The 24,029-nt window shown below is 46.9% G+C and overlaps 1 long non-coding RNA gene and 1 pseudogene across 1 annotated transcript in view; one reads left to right on the top strand and one right to left on the bottom strand.

Moving 5' to 3' along the window:
* Window positions 1-24,029, top strand: part of LOC147659546 (uncharacterized) — a 255,935-nt gene that overhangs the window by 90,567 nt on the left and 141,339 nt on the right. The gene's annotated exons all lie outside the window — the stretch shown is intronic.
* On the bottom strand, window positions 13,204-15,189 carry LOC147659548 (uncharacterized; annotated as a pseudogene).

Raw genomic sequence — 24,029 nt, 5'->3', positions numbered from 1 at the left:
TAACTAAACATGATGCAACATTAGTCAGGTAAGAAGCAAAAAGAAAAATCTATAGGAAGGACAAGAGTTTGCTTGGGTGGCCTAAGGCGTGTGACACAGCACCAAGAGCACGGGGATACATGAAAGACCAATGTTACAGAAATTTAACTCTACCGCTGACAATCTATACCCTACACGGTAATTCCAACTAATGTTCAGTTGTCTCTTCAGGGAAAGAAAAAAAATGAATCCATAGGTTAATCAAAAAATGCGATCAAAAAATGCGATATCGAAATTAGGCCACCTTTAGTCACGGATCTATAATTCCATCCTTAGGCCCAATCAAGGATACATAAATGCAGAGCTGCCTGTCCTTAAGGGAAAAGGGCAGTAAGTGACTAACAACGGGTGGCACACTTTGATCCAGTATATCATTTTAGTTTTCTTAAATATCATTACAGCCAAATTTAGGCATGCACTGGAAAAACTGCTGACTTACTCGCTCACAGTATGAGATCCATATCTGTGAAATTTATCTTAATACAATATTCATCCAATTTATTGTGAAATAACACATATCGTCATATGTGTTCCTTCACAACGCAGGGGATTAAAAACAAAAATACACATATCAAGCCATCTCAAGCCATAAGATATACTTGCTGTATATCAAGCACAAGGAAAAAACAGCCCAGACAAACAAACAGCATATATGAATAAGCGGTCATGCATAATACCATACTATACTATAAACCTGCAGCCCAATCTCAATTGTCAAGTCTAACCCTCCTTTTGACAGCAGGGCATCAGGTAATTGATACTCTGCAGTCAAATATAATGTCGCTGTGTCAAATAACGCGTTTCAGTGGGCCAAATGTACAAATGAAAACATAAACACACACATGTTTCTCTTACAAAAAATTGTCTCTTCAACCAGCCAACTCACGTGTCTTGTGAATTAATCCATGAATCATCTGTAGGAAGAAGCAGAAAAAGATACACGACACACACATTTTTCATAACACAACATCAATTATAACCCTTTTTATCAGACTACAAAACATGACACAATGTGACATACAAAAAAAACTTCTCATTATTTACCTGTAACTTTTTGTCCATGTACCTTGCAAAAACGCCCATTCTCACTCAGGCCTAAGGCCTTTAAGTTGCAGAATTTTGGGGAAGGGCTTCTACTTATTGCCTATCTAAAACTCAATGTAACACTTCGTTTTTCTTTCTGTCAAATAAACTTAACTAAAAAAAATTAGTTCCTAGCATGGAGACACACATATACCAGTTCTACAGATCATTTAGCAGAATGTTTGAAAGAAATCACTTTTGCATTTGCCCTTTTTAAATCATGTTCCCTCATTTTACACAGTGCTTAATTTGTAAGACATGAAGTGCAGGTGCTACAATTTTGCATGAGGAATACCTTTCCTATTTGTTTATTATCTCAGATGTGCGCTTTTAACGCAGATGTAATGTGAATGCGGCAAATGAGAACAAACCAGCCTGCAATGAATGAAGGTTACAGATTTAAATCATATACAATCAACTACATCTCATATAAAGCGCTTGTGTGCAGCATTTTGAAAGCAACTGGGAGCTATGCAAACCACGTGTGGGCTCTAGAATCCTTCAGGGTACTGACAAATGAGGCTGCAGTTTTTCAAATTAAATAGTGTTCCTTTTATTATTATTAGCGGGATGCAATGCTGTGTCAGCCCTGCCGTATTTCTAATTTGAGATAAATGTGTTGATGACATAATTTACCGAACAACAAGCGTTTTGTGGGAACATGCTGGAGCTATTATTTATTTTTTTGGCTAAAATGCAATCATCATTTGCTGTACATGTGCCCTGCATCCTCTGCTCATTTTAGTTTAAAAACAAAAACCCCATCCCAGCTAATGTCAAATTTGTAACGCTTTAAGAAGACACTTTTAAATTATGAATATGAGCAGGAATTAAATTTATCGGAGCAAGTCAGGCTATTCAAGTGACCTCAGGTCAGGACCGTGGCAGGGGCAGTGATTTAAATACAAAGAGGCAGCTGAAGTTAGCATCAGATGCATGTTTACCCGTGTCATGCTGCATTCCACAGGCGAGGCCCTAATTAAAAGGTCACAAATGTCAACAAGACAGCCTTACAAGATAACATCTCGGCCGCTACTGCTGGAACACGTTATACAGGTTCTGCCAGTCCCCTGCTCATGGTAACTGAAGCTGACGAAAGCCAGTAAGTTTAAACACCTGCAATATTTCACTCTATTTAAAACAATAATTTCTCTCTCTTTTTTTTCTTTTGCGCTAAAATTCATCTCCCTACTCTTATATTATTAACCTAGATTTACTGAATAAATCACCAAACCTAATAACACACATACTAGTCTTTTTAGAATAAAAGCTTCTTGTAATTCTATGACACATTGACTCGCTGAATCATAAGAAGGCACAACCTGCAAACATATATATTAAGATCTAAATGTATGTATTTACTAAAGAGACACTTTAAAAAGGGGCCCTGAAACCATTTAAACAGTCTATTTATCTGAAAATCGACTTTGGTATTCTAGATACTAAGAAATAAATATCCTACAATTTTATTGCATAGTGGGTATTACTAGAATGTCTACTACCTAATTTATGAGTCATACATTTGAAAATACTACGTTATACCTTATAGAAATGAGCTTGTTTGCGCCTAGGGTAAGGGAAATTGCGCACAGAAGTGTTTGGTCATGTTTGTGGTACAACATAACTTAAATCAAACATTTTAATGCTAGGGGGTCATAGTATGAGTGTTAAGCTTCACAAATATTAAAAAACGATTTTTGTAGTACTTGTTTTTAATAATTATTTTTCATAATTAACAATTATTTTCTCCTAATGAAACCTAATTATTGCTATTTGTGACTGTTCTACATGTAAAACGCTCACTATATCCCTAGCCTATTATTTAGATACATATTAACACACAAGCTTAGGCGCAGCTGCCTAACTGGGAATGCGTGAGATTACTGCGCCATATTTATTTAAAAAGGACTGTTTGCAAAATTCCACCACCCGTGTTTAACTAAAGAGGTGCTGGCTGAATGAACATTCTTATTAGATATACTGCAGCTGAAAAGACTTGGCTGTGAACATCTAACACCGTGCGTCTAAAGAACAGGCAATTTCGTTTTTTTCATTTTTTTTTCTTTGGAGCCTTATTTACATCTATTGAACGTGACCCATACACATACATACATTGAGCTCATTCCAGACACAAAACAGAAGGGGGTCAAACACTCAGGCCACACAAAACAGCGTGCTCTAACCATTTCTTGTAAATAGCGCCGTCGCAATTTACAACAAAACCCACAAACAACATAGACATTTAAACACACATTTTAACCCATAGGTCAACACTTAGGACAGAAACAAGGAACAGCCTACAGACTGTGCTCAAAAATAACCTGCCAATACTAGTTGTAAACCATATTTACAACAAAAACGTTTTTGTTCCTATTTTTTTCGTTTTTTTTTTGTTAAATTCTTCAACAGATTTCCAGAAGGCTGCAAAAGGGACAGCCTCACAGACCTTTAAAGAGAGCTCATAAATTGGAGTTCCAACCGGAGGTATCAGACGCGAATCCTCCAACCGGGAATCCTTTGTTGCAACCTAGTCAGTACTAATACAAAACAAAATACCGCGACCAGGCATCTGCGCTCACTGGTCGGGTTTCAAACTTCATGGGGCTATCTCCAACGATATACACGCAAATGTACGTGACCCACGGTTTTTGAATACTGCAGTGTTCAAATAATACTAAGGAACCAATACTGAGGAAGATTATCCAACTACAGCAACCGGCGATAATCTGAACCACAGCAACCAAACCAAAGGCCTACCAAACGAACCAAATGTACCGGTACCCAAACCAAAGCGTCACATTTCTGCGACCAATAAATAACTAAGGACTGCGTCACATTTCTGCGACCAATAAATAACCAAGGACTGCGTCACATTTCCGCGACCAATAAATAACTAAGGACTCAGAACCAAAAAGGACTGGGAGCGAACCACTTTTATTCTTCAACTAAAGCAGATGGAGAAAATATCTCTTCATTAACTGCCTATACAAATTGCAATTTGCATATACACGAATATTTGTCCAAATTATAACTGTCAATTCCCCACTGCACTAACAGTCTGTTAAAAAATACTTACAGCAAAAAAAAAGAATGGGTTCCTTAGTCAGGAGTGACATCTTTAGGAGAGTTTTAAGTCAAAAAAATCAAAAAACATACTGGGCCGCAGAGACAAATAATCCCCCAGAAAACCCTGTGCCCAGAGTACCTCTTTTTGGTAGAATTCTGTCTTGTCTTCCCCAGTAGTTTTTCCATCCTTTGACAAAACACTACTGAAGATAACCACTCCATGATAAGGCCCACAGTTGGATGCGCCATTTGAGGAAAAGTAGAAAATGACTCAGTCTCCCCACCAGGGATCTATCCAGCAGTTTGCATAATAAAGCAGCAAAGGAATTGACAGCCAATCTGTAAAATCAAAAGACATCTTTATTATAATTAATTATGAGGCTTCGTCGTCCAACCGTAGTTCTACAGCTGAAAGAGGGAGCCTCCTGAGCTTTCTCAGGCAGGCTTTTTATACAAAAAGTTTGGCCCTAGGCTCACATTCTTGCTTTGAAACACATCATTGTAGGTCACTCCCATGTTACTAACAAAGCATGTTATAATTACAAATACCAGTTTGCTTGCCCAAACTGTCCAACCCATCTTCCATCATGAACATATGTCAAACTTCACATATTTTCCTGTGCAGGCCGGAGTAAATCACAATAGAACTGGTTTCCTCCCCATCATATAAACGGTCACCTCCCCATTGTAAAAGCCCAGAAGCAGAGAAACGGAGCCAGGTGTGGAAGATAGAAATGTAGGATAAGGGATGCTTGTGGGTCATAAACAGGCATGGCTACTGTATTTGGCGTTCTAATCTTGCTCAGGCCAATGTACACAACAAGTTGCTCAGATCTTTAATATAGATTGACTAGAGGGCATGGACTGGTTTGGTGAGGCCAACATCACGTAGGCAGATTCAGCCTGTTCAGGTCAAATGGGAGTCAGGGAGAACTCAAGCTAAGGGGTACGTGTCCTTTAATACTTGCTCTACCAGAATCATTGGCTCATGTATATGCCTATGTAAAGGGCAACACCTAAGATGGCTGCTGTTCACAACATAGAACCTGTGGGCTCAGAATGAATTTGTCAATAACTTCTGCATTCATCATTGTATCGTGATGAAAATACACACACATATAAAACTTGCCATTTTCGTTTCTCTGATATCAAAATCATAGCAGAATAATGATATTTTAAACACAGGTTCAGATTTCAAAGAACCTCACTGCTGAACGGGCAAGTAAGCACATGGTTTAGGTGGTTCCTGCATAGGTAACAGACTACCAGACAAAGGTCTGTCCGCCCACGCATAACTATATGCGTTCACTGTGATGGGACAAGACCCACAGAGTCGCACCCTAACAAGGTCGAATCCGAATGACAGAAACCAGGTCAACTACCTACATTCACATAATGCGAGGGACAGGTAGAAACTGTATTACTTATTTTGAATATGAGTCAAAATGACTGCCGCGGGTAGGGAGGTTCTCCAGCGTGGTTCCGCATAACACACAGAAGCTCCTGAAAATGAGGCTGTCCCCTCACCTAACAGTATGCGTACACTGTGATGGGCAAGGCCCTCAATGCCGCACATAACCAAGGGCAAGTCTGATTGACAGCGGCTAAAAGCAGGTCAACCCCCTACCTTCACGAATGGGAGGGAACAGGATGCAAAATCTAACAGTAAGTAAGATGACTGCTGCCCTGTTACTTTGCTCCTGAATTAACATGCCCTCGCTATTGTTAGTAAGGAGCCCCCTAATCTAGTATATATATTCCCCTAGGCCCAGGAAAGTCCCCATCGGGGAGTTCAGGTGATTTGGAAGTCTGCCACAACAACATGTTGACAACATGCTACCCTCTCTCTGGGTTTGGACCGCTAGTGAAACTGCGCCCCACCATATCTAGCATAAGACACCCCAGGAGAGATGGCCCGAAGGGCAGTCATAAATGAATAACTCTCACGACCAGGAGTCTGGTCGTGCAGATTCTATCAAAAGACTGGGTGTGAACATAACGATCACAACAATACTTGCCGGCAGCCACAACCAGAGGCCTACCAGAGGCTACCCGAGGGCGTCTACAGGCGCGTGCCCGCACGTGCTCTTATTCTCACTAGCTTAACATGCCAGGGTAATAGTCATGCTTGCATGCCCTGCTTAGTCCGGCTGACCCAGCTGTGGTTGGCCAACCCCTGGCCAATGGCGCTAGCAGCTGCCCCAGGAAGCCGATGCGAAAACTGGTTTTCCCATATGGTTAGGGGGTTACTTGCCATCTTTATTCCTGATAATAGTAGAAAGAACACAGCACTATTCTCTGTCATACCTGGGGCTAAGGTTATGTATTATTAGTAATAGAAGCAGGGCACGACGGAAGGATCGCTTTTAAAAAGTCTATAATGAACCACTCCAGGCCTCCATTACCAGTGAAACTGTCCTGCTAAACTCCTGATGCCGATGGCCGGATATCCAATATTTATCTTAGGTAATATGATCGTGTGCATGTCATTTGCCACCTGAATGCCACACATAGTAATGGAGTGGTTGGACAACTTATAGTAATGTGGTAAATAAATAATTAAATACCTGTACTATTTTTCTGAATAATTAATTAACAGATAGCTCAATAAATAAGAGTCAAGATTCGAGGTAGCTGGAGTTTGCAGGTTTTAATACAGCATAAAGGACAGCAACAGGACAACCTGCACGGGAATAGGATGGCAGGGCCCGGCAGCTGCCGGGGCAGGATCTGGGATGAGCATAAGGGAATAACTTTTAATAACAGTGCACAATATTTATAGTTAAACAATTGCATTACATTCAGTGTAGTAGGCGTAGCAGTGGGCGGGGTTTGTAGCAGTCGCGAAAGATAAGGCAGAAAGTAGGTGTAACAAGAGGCGTGTACATAGACATGTGATGTAAACGTAACAGAATATGTCATAAATGGGGCGGAAACATGGAGGGGGCTACCTAAGGAGCCGGGACCTCTGATCTAGTGGTGCGCGCAAGCTGGCAATGACGTGTTACTAGGAGGAACTGGGGGCTATGACTTCTGCGCTAGAAGAGGAGACGAAAGTCTGGAGAGTCAGAGCGACATGTACCTAAACACTATCTAGTATCTGATGTTTAGAGAACATGTTGATAGAATCCAAAAGTTATCAGGGCAAAGGCTAACAGACTCTAAGACTGGTGCATGCATTATTCTACATGTAGTGCGGGTGCAAGGAATATTAAATGAACATTAATACAGTATTTCTCTTACATGGAGACGTAAAGGCTAAACGATGACTGAAACTATTGATGCGATTCAGTAGCTTTAGGAATGCAGAGAAGGAGTGCTGGACTGATAACTAGAATCATAACATACTCTTGGCAGACTGGCAGGCAGAGCCAGGCCGAGCCGGGCACTGTGAGGCAGGAAGTAAGTGAAGGGTCAGGGATACAGGTGGGGGCTGCATCGCTCCTCGGAGAGGGTTCAGGAGACAGGAGCTGAATCTGGGTCCGGGCCCTTTTGAGGCCTAGAAACGGGGACTTTTACTGAATTAACGTGCACACTATGAAACGTGGCAACATAGCTTTACATAGACCTAATACTCGTAGCTTTCACGAGAACTGGAAACTGGCATACTAGAGATGGACACAACTGTAATTGCGTCTTTAATCGGTCATAAGGGAATACATATGCATATTGATCATGCACATATAACATAAGATGGGGAACACGTAGGGACACAGAACATGGCAAAATTTACTTTTCCACATTCCCTCCTTGTCACTACGTTTCCATCAGGAAACATCAATATTCATGATACCATCTATCATTTCATACAGTATCATTTGCTCGTCTCGAATTGTCTTGGAACGGGATCTAGAGCGGGGCTTAGGACTAGGACTTGGAATACAGGATGTAGCACAAATGCCGCAAATCGCAGGGCCACATTGTAAACAGAGGCAGCAACTGAAAATGATCATTACTGCTATACCTAGGAATGACAATACTTTCCATCCCCAGGCAGAAATTATACTCCAGAGCCAACCGGACCATGTCCAGGTGCCTGGATTCTGGTGTAACTGATGGGCAATTTTATGAAGTCTAGTTATAGCTGAATAAACAGACGGCGCGTTATTAGGAATGAAAATGCAGCAACTAGATCCGATGACTCTACATGCTCCTCCTCTATCGGCTAGTATGACGTCAAGAACGAGAAGATTTTGCAAAATGACAAATCTCATAGCAGATTGCTCTTCGGTTAAGTTACCTAGAGCAGAAGTAGTCTCATTCACTACTGCTTCAAGGGTTCTGGTTAACCTACGGATTAACTTACTATTCTGGACGGGGCCTAAAAAGAAGAAGAAACCTTTATTGAAGTCTTGATATTGTTCTAGAGCAGTTTCAGTTTGATCGACAATTGGGGACTCGATCTCCCTTCTATGTCTAATGTGTACTAGATGTGTGTTTCTATGATAATCGGATGGGGCTAGAAAAACTGGTGGCAGTAGGAAGGCAATGTAACAGGTTCCATCCCAATCGAGGGGCAGACGAACATATGCGGTCTGACCACAAACAAAATAAGAATGACGTGAGGCTTTGAAAATAGATTTCCCACTGTCACTATACTTGACAATAGTAGTACAATCACTATGTCCTACATGTGCGGAACCATTCTTTCGGACACATAATTCGCCTTTGACTGGTAGTACTGAAATGGCAGGTAAATCTGGAGTAGTATCAGACTGAACATTCAGGACCATAAAGTTCGAAGAATAATTTCCTAAATTATAAACTTCATTTTCTAGATCTAACCCTGTTCTATGGGTGAGACCTTGCTTGTCTGGAAAACATGTATTATTAAGAAGGGACATATCGGTTGAGGATGACGTTAACGTGGACCATGCTCCACACGAACCATTATGTGAAAACGGATAAGGAAAGAGTGGCAGAACTCCCTTCGGTGTCTGGAAAGGGGGGAGTCGACCACACACCCAACAATTAGTAGCATTGCTGGTCTGGTGTGAATAGTGTAACATACGGATGAATGTGTTATTTCTCATAGCAAGACGATAGGATAGCTCGTGAGGAGGCAGATCACTAAATGTGTGCTCTACTGTAGCATTAGAAAACTTATTTACATGAGAAATTGGAAAACATAAATGCAATGCATAACTTGTGCAGGTAACCATCAAACTCAAAAATAGAAGAAAACATAAAATAACGATACATCTGATAGAGTTTTGACTAACTCTCTCACTATGGGGGTCTATCTTATACATGTCAGAAACCTGTCTAACCGTTTCACCCGAGGGGGACTTAGACAATTAAACTGGCTGACTTATTTTACTAGACCGGAGTTTCTGTTTATACTCCTGCTGCGGAGTTTTCTCTAACAGGGAGGGCTTTATATCAATGTCAGTAGCGGGACAGTCCTTGAGAATAGTATTTTGGCAGTCTTTAGAAGAAAGGTAATCCTTGGAAATGTTCTTGGAAAAAGTCTTAGTTTGCAATCCATGGAACTTCTTGACGTGAGACAGATGGACCCAACCCTTACGGCCCTCCAACTTCACGGCCGTACGGGTGGTCAGAAGGACAAGTTGAGGCTGCTTCCAGCGGGGCTCCAGCGGACTTGAACGATCAAAATTCCTCACGAGGACCAAACTTCCTGGAACGATTTCATGCGGTTTCACCTCGGTATTGTCTGGAAATGCGGCGGCAACCTGTGAACGACAAGAGTGTAGGGCAGACATCAAGGAAGCTAGGTAATCTGTCAGCATATTACTGGAAACATCTGTAATACTTCAGGGTCTAGGTGTACCCCACATATTCGGGGGGCGGCCGAATACGACCTCATACGAGGACAGACCTGATCTGGAATGTGCGACCATGCGCATATAAAATAGGGCGACTGGCAGAGCTACTAGCCAGTCCACACCTTTCTCTTTACAGACTTTGGCGATGCGGATTTTCAGGGTCTGGTTATGTCTCTCTACGAGACCTGCTGCTTCAGGATGGCGTACACAATGAAACTTCCACTGGTACCCTAACAGAAGGGAAACATGCTTCATTAACTCAGATGAGAATGGCTGGCCGTTGTCAGAATACACGACCCTAGGGAGTCCATAACGGGGGAAAAATTCATGAACCAGCTGCTTGGCAGTGGTCGCGGCTGTGTAATCTGGGACTGGATATGCCTCTGTCCACCTGGACAAAGCGCATACAACTACAAGGACATACTTGAAACCTCGACATCGCTCCATCTGAATATAATCCATCTGGAGGACCTCAAAAGGGTGGTCAGGAGGCTGGAATCCCCCTTGTTCCACCGGGACACTTTTACCTGGATTGAACTGACAACATATCATACAGGTACGGACTTTCTGCTTGGCTGCAGCTCGTAAATGCTTGTTGAACCAAATGTTCTGGATACTGTCTAACATAGCTTTTTTCTCCTAAATGTGCAGGACTATGTGCGGTATTAATAATGACTTGAACCATTGAGTCGGGGAGAAACCATGTGGCTTTTCCCTTCGTCAACCATCCCTGATCTGTCTGGACCCCTCCTTGTTCGGACCATTTCTTGATTTCATCGGGAGTAGCATGTGACTGGATATCTATGACATCTTGAGTAGGGTCCTTAACTGTCATACATGTAGTCGGATCTGGAGTGTGTGTCTGTGTCGTGTTAACTGGAATGTCTGGAGTCTGAGCTGTGAGCTTGGCTGTTTGATCTGCTAGATCATTACCTTGGGAAATAATGTCAGTTACTTTCGTGTGTGCTTTGCACTTCATGATAGCGATAGCTGTCGGTAAATGTATTGCTTCTAACAGAGCTTGAATGAGGAGACCATGCTGAATCTTGGTTCCATGAGAAGTCATAAAACCTCTTTCTTGCCAGAGCACTCCAAAGTCGAGTACGACTCCGAATGTATAACGTGAATCTGTGTAGATATTAACTTTCAGGTTCTTGGCACGTATGCAGGCTTGGGTCAGAGCGACTAGCTCTGCTGCTTGAGCGGACAAAGTGTCAATACGGTGTGTCTCTATAACTTCAGTTTCAGTAGTCACTGCATACGCGGCTACTAGTTCTCCTGTACTTGTTCTCATACATGAACCATCCACATAAAGTGTCAGGTCGGGATCTGGTAACGGAATATCTGTCAGGTCTTGTCTTGGCTTTGTCATGGTGTTAACAACTTCCACACAGTCATGTGTGGCAGGATTTGAAGTAACAGACGGTAACAGTGTAGCAGGATTTAAAACGTTGCAGCGTCTGATTTCTATGTGTGGCTGGAACAGTGTCAGTTCATAACCTGTTAAACGTGCAATTGTCAAGTGCTGAGTCTGTGTTTGGTTTAAAAGAACTTCCACGGAGTGTGGAACTTGTACTGTCAGGGAATGTCCTAACACTATGGAATCACTTTGTCTAATAGCTAGTGCTGTGGCTGCAACTGACTTGAGGCACGCAGGCAGAGCCTGGGCTACTGGATCTAATGTGCTCGAAAAATAAGCACAAGGCTTGTATTGTCCTGCTTGATCTTGTGTGAGAACAGATAATGCTGTACCTTCACGTTCTGTGACAAAAAGTGTAAAAGGCTTACTGTAGTTCGGTGTAGCTAGAACGGGTGCTTGGCATAAGGCTTTCTTTAATTCATTAAAAGCAAGTGTATGTTCAGATGTCCAAGGGAGGACAGTCGATACGGCTGCCTCCTGTGTCGTTAACCGTATCAGTGGCTTGGCTAGAAATGCATACTGGGGAATCCATTGTCTGCAATAAGAAGTGAGGCCGATAAAAGCTCGTACCTCCTTCTGGGTCTTGGGCTGAGGAAGACTCGCTATTAACTGGATACGGTCAGGTGTCAACTGCCTACCCCTCTTGGACAGTAAGTGGCCTAAATAGATCACTTGCTGGACACAGAATTGAAGCTTCGAAGGGGACACCTTGTGCCCCATTTCGGCTAGGAAATACAGAACTGTAAGTGACGCTCGCTCGCAGTCACGTTCAGAGCGGGCTGTGATCAGTAGATCATCGACATACTGGAGCAGGGCAGTGTCAGTTGGCATGTGAATATTGTCTAGTTGTCTCTTGAGTGCTTGACTGTAAATACTAGGGCTTTCTGTGAAACCTTGAGGAGCTCGTGTGAATTTATAGCTCCTTCCATTTAAACAGAATCCGAAAAGGAACTGGCTGTCTGGATGAATGGGGACACTGAAAAATGCATTCTTGAGGTCTATGACTGTGAAAAACGTAGCTTCAGAATCAATGGCTGTCAATAGGGAAGAAATATCTGGGACAACTGGGTACTGGGGAATGATACATTTATTAAGTTCTCGAAGGTCAATCACTAATCGATATACTGGAGGTGCATTTGGATCAGTACGTTTCATGACTGGAATGATAGGAGAATTACATATATTGGAGTCAGTTTCTACAACCACTCCTTGAACAATAAGCTCGTCAATAATTTTGGATAAGGCTGCTACAGCCTCAGGTGGCAATCTGTACTGTCTGATTCGTGGTAACACTACACCTGGTTTCAGAGTCACACGATGGGGTGTGATTTGCATAAAACCAACATCAGTTGGACCTTGCGCCCATAAATGCTGCGGAACATTTAACAATCTTGGATCAAAATCACGTAATACATAGTGACCCTTGAAGTCACGTAAAAACAAACGTATTCCTTCTGGGGAGCAGCAAATAACTGCACCTAATTCTTTCAGTGTCTTAATGCCTAACACATTTTCTGGACATGACTTTGTAAGTAACAGATCAGTAGTTCGGGACAATGGACCTACTTCTAGAGTAACTGGTTTGGAAATCTCGTTAACTATTGGCTTTCCTGAAAATCCAAGGGAAATATTTCTAGAGCCTGAGAGCGGAGCCCCTGGAACCTCGTCGTGACTGATAGTAGTCCTACTTGCCCCTGTATCTATCAGAAACTTTCTGTCTTTCCCTAATACTTGACTGTGAACATAGGGACACTCTTGATCTACAGGTATCTCGATGAGAGGCAAGCCTACCTCCCTCTCTAGGCTGTTTCATGAATACTGCTGGTATTCTGGATACTCGGACTGTGCATACTGGTACATTTGCTGTGTAACATGCTGTGTTGCAGCAATAGGCTGCGGTATTGTAACTGTCTGTTGTGCATTCTGTGGTAACTGAGAAGTCTGTGAAACTTGTTCTTGTCTAGGCGGACGTGGTCTTTCTTTAGTCTTACCGGTAGCTATGTTGTGTTTCAGAACTGCACACTCGTTTATAAAATGACCTGGCTGTTTACAATAATTGCAGGTCCCTTTAACAGGAACTGCAGGATGACTGGCTTGATTCATACCCCTCTTCTGACTGTCTTGAGAAACAGATTGTGCAACTAATACTTTCATTTTTGTGTCTTTCATACGTTTCCTTTCATGATCTTGCTCTTCTCTGATTCTATTCTGGTGGTACTGGAGCATCTGTAACATTTGGGACGGAGTATTAGCTTGCCATGTACTTTCGACTTTCAAAACTCGATTTTTAACTTGTGGACTTGAATTCTCGACTAGTTTAGTAACAAAAAGATGAGGGTATGACTCGCTACTCGTCTTGAGACCACTGTTGATACTGAAACATTTCTCAAACCTAGAATAAAAATCACTAGTATCTTAGTCTTGTTTCTGTTTACAGGCTGAGATTGCATCCCAGTCTTCCTTTTTCGTGGCTAGTAATCTTGGCAAAACTTGTATTAATAGTTCGGGCAATTCTTTACATTTGTCTCCTAGACCGGTACCTGGTACTCGTATATTATCTTCAGCTTCTAGAGCTGCCCAATCTATCTTTTTCTCTCCCACCTCCCATTCTTTTTCTTTGAGTTTTTCATATATGCCCGCAGGCAACAGAACCTTTAACATTTTAATTATATCTGGATACGTGTATTCTCCCATACGGAGCATGTCTTTTAATTCACGGTGGAACCCTGCTGGATCTTTATCGTGACAGGGAATTAACTTCTTCATCTCTAAGAGTTCCATCTTGGTAATCGGGGTGTAAACAAATACTCGTTGCATTTAACCACCCTGTGTCCTAACTGGGTGTACTTCTCGTAACGGATGCTGTCTGTCTATGTAAAATGGTTTACTTTCTGGAGGTGAGACATGAACAAAATGCGGGTTCAGGAATGTTCTATATTTGTGGCGCTGTTCTAGAATTATACTAATTAAATCGGTACCTAGACCTTTCCATCTGTACTGTAGTAACTCGTTCAGAACATCATGTAACGGACCTGGATCAGAATGCTGACCCTCATACAGAGTAATGAGGTGCTGGATCATATACATACCCACCAGTCGCTGCTCGGCTGGGGGCAGTTTCAGAAACATTTGTGCCACTATTTCGTCTGGAAAAGTGGTAGAATCAGTAGTCCATCGGACTGCTGATCGGACTAGTTCTTGTTCATGCATGGTACTAAGTTCACTATAACCGATTCGTGATTTCAGAATGTGATCGGTAACTTGAAATACTTGCTCTAGATTCTCTTGTTCTGGTGCTGGAAGAGAGAAAACTTTCTTGTGTTCTAGACGTGAATGTCGGTCGGAAAGTCTAGTTCTACCTACATACGCTATTCTGGAAGGATTCTCGTCTTCTGCTTCCTCAGTATCAGAGTTACTTTCTTTCTCGCTTACTAGTGCTTCTTTGCGTTGTTCGTGTAACCTTATTATTTCTTTACGTATTTTCTTGTACATACTCTCTATACTACTGAGTGTCTTGTGTCTTCCCTCGGCTATATGATCACTCCATTTCGTCAGAGCTCTCATTTCGGTCGGATCTTTAGTCGGATAATCTTGTTCTCTTATTAAACAATTTATTAGAAACTTTAATAGCATGAGCTGAGTCTCAGCTTTCCTTAGAGACATGACTTCGCCAATACTTTCTGGATCATCCCCTGTACGGATGAAGCGATATATTCTGTCTAGATCTTCTTTCATATTTGGTAGGGTGTCCAAATACTCGGTCACCCGTCTTACGCGTAATGAATATATAACCATACTATCATCACCTGGGACCGGATCATAACGGCATTCGGTAAGAGCTCGCCTGATATCTGCAACTGACTGATGTTTGGGCGTGCGCTGTAACGCACGTTCATGTAACTCGGCTAATATTACACGTTTGTGTGGCGGCGGGGTACCAGGAGGACCTCCCCCCGCGGCCCCTAAACTGGAATCGTCGACTGATACTCTTCGTGCTGGCAGAGTGACCGATGTAGCGGGTACTTGTAATGTGGGCTGGACCGGGGGTACCGTAACGGGTGCCCCGGTGGCTGGAGGAGCAGAAATTACATTATTTGCAGGAGCTGGCGGAACAGGATTTGCATATTCTGGGACTGTGTCGTCCAAATAGGACGAGAGAAAAATATCAGCTGCGGTCGGTTTGTGACGTAGCTTGGTCGGAACTAGTGGCGGCGGGAAACTACTGGATGCCTCCGGGGTTGCTTTTGGCAAGCCCTCGGCAAGAAGAGGGTACATACCCTTAATAAGGGCATTCCTCTGTCTGTCTGACTGTTCGACTTTAACTCGTTCACCTACTTCGATTAACTCCCTTTCCTGGGCTCTTTCTGTGGATTCTCTACTTAATTCTGTTTTTCTGATTTCTTTTTCTGTTCTTTTATGAGATTCTTTGCGCCATACTCGATGGCATCTTTCTGTGACTGTCTGGCTTTCTTTTTCCATAATACTTCTTCTACTCGCATGATGCACTCGGCATCCCATGTGCCTGATACAGGCCATCTATACTTTTCTTCTAATTCCTTGGTATACTCGACCCATAGATCTAGATATAATATGGCACTTATGCCATGCTTGTGATACATAAAATGACCTGGACTGTCCCTAGGCGGGACAGGAACTGCTTCCTCGAGCAGACATTTTCTAGTTTTTAACTGACGTAACTTGGAGAACAGAGGCATGGCTGAACTAGAGTCTAGACACAATACAATACACAATGAACACGATGATTACTGAAAAACAACACATTCATACCACGACATTGAAAACACATTGAAGAACATTTAAAATAACAGTTCGGACAGAAACATTACCTGGAATACTGAGAACAGAAACACATGAATTTTCTCGAGAACAGAACTTACTAGAATTACTAGATGCACTGCTGAAACAGTACGAAGCATACCGGTCTCATAAAGAGACACGTCAGGACCCGCATCCACTTAGGTGGACACTTCGTGTTGGATTTGCGTACCCAAACCCACGGACCAGAGACAAATTAATTGACCCTGTCTAGATACTACCCCAGCAACGGTACTCACCGGGCAGCAAGAACGGAAGGCCTCGGACTGGACTGGACTGCTACGACGACGGACTACGAACTTCGGACTTCAGTTACGGGTGGGCCTCCGGATACCTCGGACCTTGGACTCTCGGCTTGGGCTCTGGTCGGGACTCGCCGCGTTCCTCCACCGCCTCGTCTGGATGCTGGACCGCAACCTCCGTCTCCTCCGTGGGCCTGAGGGATACTTGAAGCAGAAATATCTGCACGTGCACGGTATGGTTCCGTCACGGCTGCAGAGGATCAGGGGGCCTGCGTGGCTTCTCCGGCGCGTGGGGAAAGGGCAAGTCCCTATTCGGGCACCATTATGTGGTAAATAAATAATTAAATACCTGTACTATTTTTCGGAATAATTAATTAACAGATAGCTCAATAAATAAGAGTCAAGATTCGAGGTAGCTGGAGTTTGCAGGTTTTAATACAGCATAAAGGACAGCAACAGGACAACCTGCACGGGAATAGGATGGCAGGGCCCGGCAGCTGCCGGGGCAGGATCTGGGATGAGCATAAGGGAATAACTTTTAATAACAGTGCACAATATTTATAGTTAAACAATTGCATTACATTCAGTGTAGTAGGCGTAGCAGTGGGCGGGGTTTGTAGCAGTCGCGAAAGATAAGGCAGAAAGTAGGTGTAACAAGAGGCGTGTACATAGACATGTGATGTAAACGTAACAGAATATGTCATAAATGGGGCGGAAACATGGAGGGGGCTACCTAAGGAGCCGGGACCTCTGACCTAGTGGTGCGCGCAAGCTGGCAATGACGTGTTACTAGGAGGAACTGGGGGCTATGACTTCTGCGCTAGAAGAGGAGACGAAAGTCTGGAGAGTCAGAGCGACATGTACCTAAACACTATCTAGTATCTGATGTTTAGAGAACATGTTGATAGAATCCAAAAGTTATCAGGGCAAAGGCTAACAGACTCTAAGACTGGTGCATGCATTATTCTACATGTAGTGCGGGTGCAAGGAATATTAAATGAACATTAATACAGTATTTCTCTTACATGGAGACGTAAAGGCTAAACGATGACTGAAACTATTGATGCGATTCAGTAGCTTTAGGAATGCAGAGAAGGAGAGCTGGACTGATAACTAGAATCATAACATACTCTTGGCAGACTGGCAGGCAGAGCCAGGCCGAGCCGGGCACTGTGAGGCAGGAAGTAAGTGAAGGGTCAGGGATACAGGTGGGGGCTGCATCGCTCCTCGGAGAGGGTTCAGGAGACAGGAGCTGAATCTGGGTCCGGGCCCTTTTGAGGCCTAGAAACGGGGACTTTTACTGAATTAACGTGCACACTATGAAACGTGGCAACATAGCTTTACATAGACCTAATACTCGTAGCTTTCACGAGAACTGGAAACTGGCATACTAGAGATGGACATAACTGTAATTGCGTCTTTAATCGGTCATAAGGGAATACATATGCATATTGATCATGCACATATAACATAAGATGGGGAACACGTAGGGACACAGAACATGGCAAAATTTACTTTTCCACAGTAAGATACCATGGGACAGGATGTTACGTATTAGCCTCGACTTCCCCCTATGCCGGGCTCCCGAACCGGACCAAATTGGCGCACAGGGGGGGGAGATGGAGGTGAAAATATTCTTAACTGCACATCCTACAAAATGAGCAATACTGGTGACGTTAAGGCTTGTGCACTCGCACCTGTTCATTGAAACTTATAGGGAAGGCACAACCGATGCGGGGTGAAATTATAAAGCAGTAACATGCCTTACGGGTTAGCACCGCACGGCTGATCCCATTGAAATCGTGTAGTGCCCTTCCTTATAAATAGCTTGTCAATTTCGTAACAGGGTTACATGGGAGCAAACCAGAATAGTTATTTCAGGCAACCAGAATACCTCATGAGTATCTGTGCAACACTTTCAGTTTGGGGCCCGGGCCTCTTGGTTTGTGCTTTTCTGCTAGGCTGACATGGCTACTTTACACACCTCATTTTCCGGGCTAGTGGCATCTTGAAAATTCCGATTAAGGGGAAGAGGCCTAACTATTTGAAACTAGAACTGAGGAACTGAGCTAGGGGGCTTGCTCCCAAGCCGCCCCTGAAAATGGCCGCACTGGACGCCCTTACCCTTATGCGCCGGACATCACACAATGATGTCCCTAAAAATGGCCGCACCCGGCCGCCATTACGCACGTGCACCGGAATAGTAGGAAACTGCCGAAGACCAGCACCATCCCCGCGCTTGCTCGTATATGCATGTACTTTATCAAACCACACTGCGGTATAGAAATCGCGTCGTTCCAGATGGGTGGGAGACTGACCCAAGTGTGCCAGCACAACAAACCTACAACCGATGTGCCGAGAAAGGCCCGAAAATAGCCGCCACCCCAACAATGAGATGACTGAATAATGGGCTCGGAGTGGAACACTAATGACGCAGAGTTAATATATTACCCGTCAGTGACGAGTATGTATGCTGGGATGACCACGTAATTTGAATATCTAACTGAATTAGCGCCGTGGTCAGAAGCGTTTCAAAAGAAACCACAGCAGGCACCGCCGAATTTCGGCGCCAATAGCCCGAGGCTAGTGCTAATGGGAATTACCTCATGCCTCTACCCCCTCCCTTCGAGCCAAGTCCGGGACAGCAGCAATAACAACAACATGCCGAAAATAACTCTGTATTCCCCGTGGCGGTTAGCAGCATGGAACCGGCGACACCCGCCTGTGATCGCCTCGTGCCAAGGTACCCGCGGGACTGCGCTCGGCACAATAACACCACCACCCGTGCTCCCGCCGAACCCCAGACAACTTGCCCCCAAAGTTAAGGAGGCCGTGACCCATATGCACAACACTCACTGCCCCCAGAAGGGCGAAACAGCCCGACGCACCCGCTGCCCGACCTAGCATGCGCTTGATTCTGCTGAGCCGCAACGGGTCAACGCCCCAGGCAGCCAAGGCCTCAAAGCCCACTCTCTCAACGCCGCTGGGCCGCTAATCTGGGGAACGAGGCTGCCCTCCCCCCAAGGGGACCACGCCAGGATATAGGAGCAACGGGACCCAGCAGACTCCTCGGACACATACCGCACAAGCAAATGACCCCTGCTGCAATCATCCAAAACACACCTTCCCGTTACTCGCGCACAAACCAGACACAATGTTACTAGCGTATCTCACGACAAACGACGCAGGGCAAGTCACCCGCCGAGACGGTGCACCATACGATCTGATCGTGTAGCAGGGGGAACCCCAGCAAGAAATGTTTAAAGGCCCCCCGCCCGGCAACGAGTCGGAAACATGATCCCGTAAGACCAAATGGCCGCCAGGAGGTGATTGGGGGCGGTCGGCCATTAACCTCCAGGCCAAGGCCCTATTTCGACTCAGCCACTGGTCCGGACAGATGATGCCACCCCACGCCGCATACCTGCCGATGAATGCGCGGGGAGCCACAATAAAAGGCCTGTGTTCGCATTTGAGCAATGGTAGGGGACGTGCCACGCTCAACTTGTGACCATGCGCCCCTGGGCAATGCCCTAACGTGATAGAAAACAAATGAAATGAAGAGCTGTGACACACAGTGAGCAGTAACGAACAAATTCAAACCGGGCTGAAGATTGGATCCCTGTCGCACTCCAGACCAATTTCACACTGATTGAAGCACAAAAACATTGAGAAACATGCACGCTATATCATCAGCGCCCGGCAGAGCCAGGGGAATTCGTATTTCAAAACCAGCATGTACACAACAAGTTCCTGAGCAGGGGAACGAACCTTCTATACCAAATGCTGCAGCCTGCACGTGAAATAAAATTAGTTCTAAACACCACGCTAGCAAGCGTTGAAACTGCAGAATGATTCCATGCTATTAAGGGGGGGCGTTCTAAGACAGGCCTGCCTGAAAGGGTCCTGGCCGAAAATTACAACAGCTAACGCCTGCGCACGTGTTACCCATCTGCTCCCCCTTCTTATTTCTTAACGCGCTGTGCCTGACCATAAATAAAAACGGACTCGCAGCCTTGCAATAGTTATATGTATCCGATCCTCATCATACTCTTTGCATACCGTGTACAGAGGTAGGGGAGGAGGACAGCGCCTCGATTGCCCCACAGAAACGCGAGACGATGGAGTAATAGTACCCCAGGAGGGAGACATAATGAAGGCACCGAGAAACAACCAACTGCTCCGTAGGAACACGCACTCACGAGCTAAGGTAAGCGCCTCGCATGCCACGCAGAAAACGAGACGCTGGAGTAATAGTACCCCTGGAGGGAGACAACAAACAACTGCTCCGATGGGACACTAACTCCCGAGCACAACATGACTAAGGGCAAGGACTGCTTAAAAGTCCCATGCATTAAACAAAGTGTTACCCAACGAGGAGGGGGTGGGGGGGCCGCCGGGGCCGCACCAGTGACCCCACATGCCCCCGAACAAGACAATTGCCTAAACGCATCTCCGTGGGAACGCGGCCCACCCAAGTCCTCCCCACTCACCACAGGCAACACGAACCGTCGAACGCCGGGAAACACGTCGCAAGACCGGACCTCTGGACGGCGACCAGAGGCGAGACAAAAGAGTGTCCCAACGTGGAACTGCGACGTCCGGGGCGGCAAAGAGGCCTCCCCAACGGGGCAGGGGTCTGAAGTACTCCAGACGGCCCCTCCCAGCCGCCCCGGACGTGCATCACTTACCAGTCTCCACCAACCAGGGGAGACTGCCTCGGGTGAGGAAACTAGTGCGTCATGCGGGGGCGGGACAGCCCTCCGTGACTAGGAGCCCGCCCTCCTAATGGCCACTGCGTGGCCTCGGGCAGGCGTATTCTACCAATAAATCTGTTTACTTCCTTTAAGGTAAACCTTGGAAAGCGACGTTGGCTAAATCTGAATTCGTATTATATTGGTTTCTTTGGTGTGCTGTGCTCCTCACTGCTCCACTCCAGGGCAGCAGTGACGTGGGGTTGGTTTTGATGTAGCGCCACGTCTACTGATGTAGCGCCAACCCTGCTGGATCTGCGCACTCCGATGGCGTGTGGAGTGAGGCTGCCCGCTCCCTGCCTCCCATCAAGTCCTTGGGGCTTCGGCGGAGCGGGCAAGGCCCTTGGGGAACCAGCAGCTCCCCGAATCCCACGGCAGCGCCCCGAGGCAGCCGCAAATGATGCCCCAGAACAGTGCAGCCTGAAGCCATCACCTCAAGGCGCCTTGCGAGGTCTGATGAGCAGCATGGTGCCTGCCTCACCCTGGTTACAAGATAGCAATGCTCAAGCTCAGCCCGCAGGGTAATAATGTCCTTAACAGACTCTATCATAATACAAGGAGTCCTTGTCCGCGTGTGACGTAGTATTGCAGCCAATGCACTTCCGGCGCAGCCTAAGGCATCATCACAGCAAAAGCAGATGTCAGCAAAGCTGCAGCCACGTGGGGGTTCAGCATTGTTTTGAAGGGAAAGCTCAGCCTGTGCTTGAATAATGGCTCGAACCAATAACATTGCAAGAATGAGCCCCGTCAGCTGACAGTATCACAGCAATGCTGCGACAGCAATGACGTCAATGCTACTGGGCACTGAGCGTTTCCAGGACTGGAAACTCAAGTTGTGAAAACGAGGTAACCCGGCGTGTACCCCCCCCAACCCATCCCCCCCCCCCCCGTGGTGGCATGTGCAGAGAGGACAAGGTTTGAATGGGCCTTTAGAGTGCTGACGAGTGTGGCCCGGGGCAGTGTGAGTGGTTGGCAATCCAAGCATTTGGTCGCATTATTAAAGATTGAGCTATTGGCATTGCTAAATAATGCAACACCATAGCTGAACCTTTAATAACGCGAGAGCGGGTATGAGAGCGCTTTACATGTCACCACTCATTCCACCTCAGCACTCATTCCCTTTGGGGGGCTCGGGGAGGTGAGGTGATTTGCCCAGAATCACAGGATGTGTGAGCGACACTCCCGGGAGCGGTGTGAGCGGTTACTCTGCAGGTATTTAAAGGCCCGAGCCGAGCGCAGCTGACCCTGGTTGAGGCTCCGCGCTGGATTCCTTGTTCGCGTGTGGACCCAGACCATGCGCCTGCTCGGACCCTGCTCCTGGTGCTCCTGGTGCTCCTGCTCCTGCTGCGCCCGGTGCTCCTGCTGCTCCCGGTGCTCCTGCTGCTCCCTGTGCTCCTGCTCCCGGTGCTCCTGCTGCTCCCGGTGCTCCTGCTGCTCCTGCTGCTCCCTGTGCTCCTGCTCCCGGTGCTCCCGCTGTGCCTGTGCTCCCGCTGCTCCCGCTCCCGGTGCTCCCGCTGTGCCTGTGCTCCCGCTGCTCCCGGTGCTCCTACTCCTGCTCCCGGTGCTCCCGCTGCTCCCGGTGCTCCTGCTGCTCCTGCTGCTCCCGGTGCTCCTGGTGCTCCTGCTCCTGGTGCTCCTGCTCCTGCTCCCGGTGCTCCCGCTGCTCCCGGTGCTCCTGGTGCTCCTGCTCCCGGTGCTCCTGCTGTGCCTGCTCCTGCTGTGCCTGCTGCTCCGCCTCTGAGCCCCAGATGGCCGCAGCCGACCCCTGGCCCGTGCGCCTGCCGGCGGCTGCTCCTCCGCGTCACCGAGGAGGTGCCCCTGACCCCGGGGGCCCAGGAGCTGCTGCGCCTCAACGCCCAGGAGCTGCTGCGGGCCGTCCGCCGCCTGCCCGCCCCCCGCCAGCCCCAGCAGGTGGCCCCGCTGCTGGAGGAGGCCTGTGGCCTCGGGCTGCTGCCCCCCGCCGCCCAGCAGGCCCTGGCACAGAGCCTGCTCCAGCGCCCGGACCTGCCCCACTGCCAGCGGGTGCTGTGGGCCGCGCACCGGGCGGCGGAGAGGGAGCGGCGGCTGCTGGCCCTGGCCGGCCCGGGGTCCCTCCGGAACACCTTATACCTGCACCTGGAGGACCTGCTGTGCGGCCTCTACGTGCCCCAGCTCAGCCTGCAGGGGGCCTACACGGCCACCCTGACTGACGCCGCCGGAGCCTCCACCCAGCACCGCGTGGACCTGGCCTTCGGGGAGCGCAGGAGCCGGGTGGGCCTCTACCTGGCCTGCCTGCTGGACCCCCCGGACGCGCAGGCCCTGGCGGCCGGCCGGGCCCCCCTGAAGGCCATCATGGGGGCCACTCAAGCCACCGCCCCCGGAGGGGTCACCACACCGGAGGGCGGCCGGGACTGCCTGCTGCTGGTGGTCTCCACTGCTGAGCCCCCCCAGCCGCTGCGGACGCTGCTGGCGCGCCATAGCAGCGGGGGCTCCAGCAGGGAGCTTTATGAAGAGGATTGGAGGCTGCCCCCCCGGGAGGTGCGGGCCTCTCTCGTGGCCGTCATGCCACCCTGGCGATGACGCTTTGAACTGTATATATTGTATATATGTCAATAAATCCGTGTTGAGTGCACCTCGAGTCCGTGGCCGGTACTTTGTCGCAGCTCTGCCCGTGGAGCTGCCGAGAGTGTTGCAAAGCTGGAGGGAAGGGCCGTCCCTGCTCTGCCAGTGTGGGCGCTGCCATGAGAGGACAGCCTGGGCTGGAGGGCAGGGCCGTCCCTGCTCTGCCAGTGGGCGCTGCCATGAGAGGACAGCCTGGGCTGGAGGG

This window comes from Lissotriton vulgaris, unplaced genomic scaffold (genome assembly GCF_964263255.1).
Source record: "Lissotriton vulgaris unplaced genomic scaffold, aLisVul1.2 SCAFFOLD_882, whole genome shotgun sequence".
NCBI lineage: Eukaryota > Metazoa > Chordata > Amphibia > Caudata > Salamandridae > Lissotriton > Lissotriton vulgaris.
This window is presented reverse-complemented; position numbering and strand designations above follow the sequence as displayed.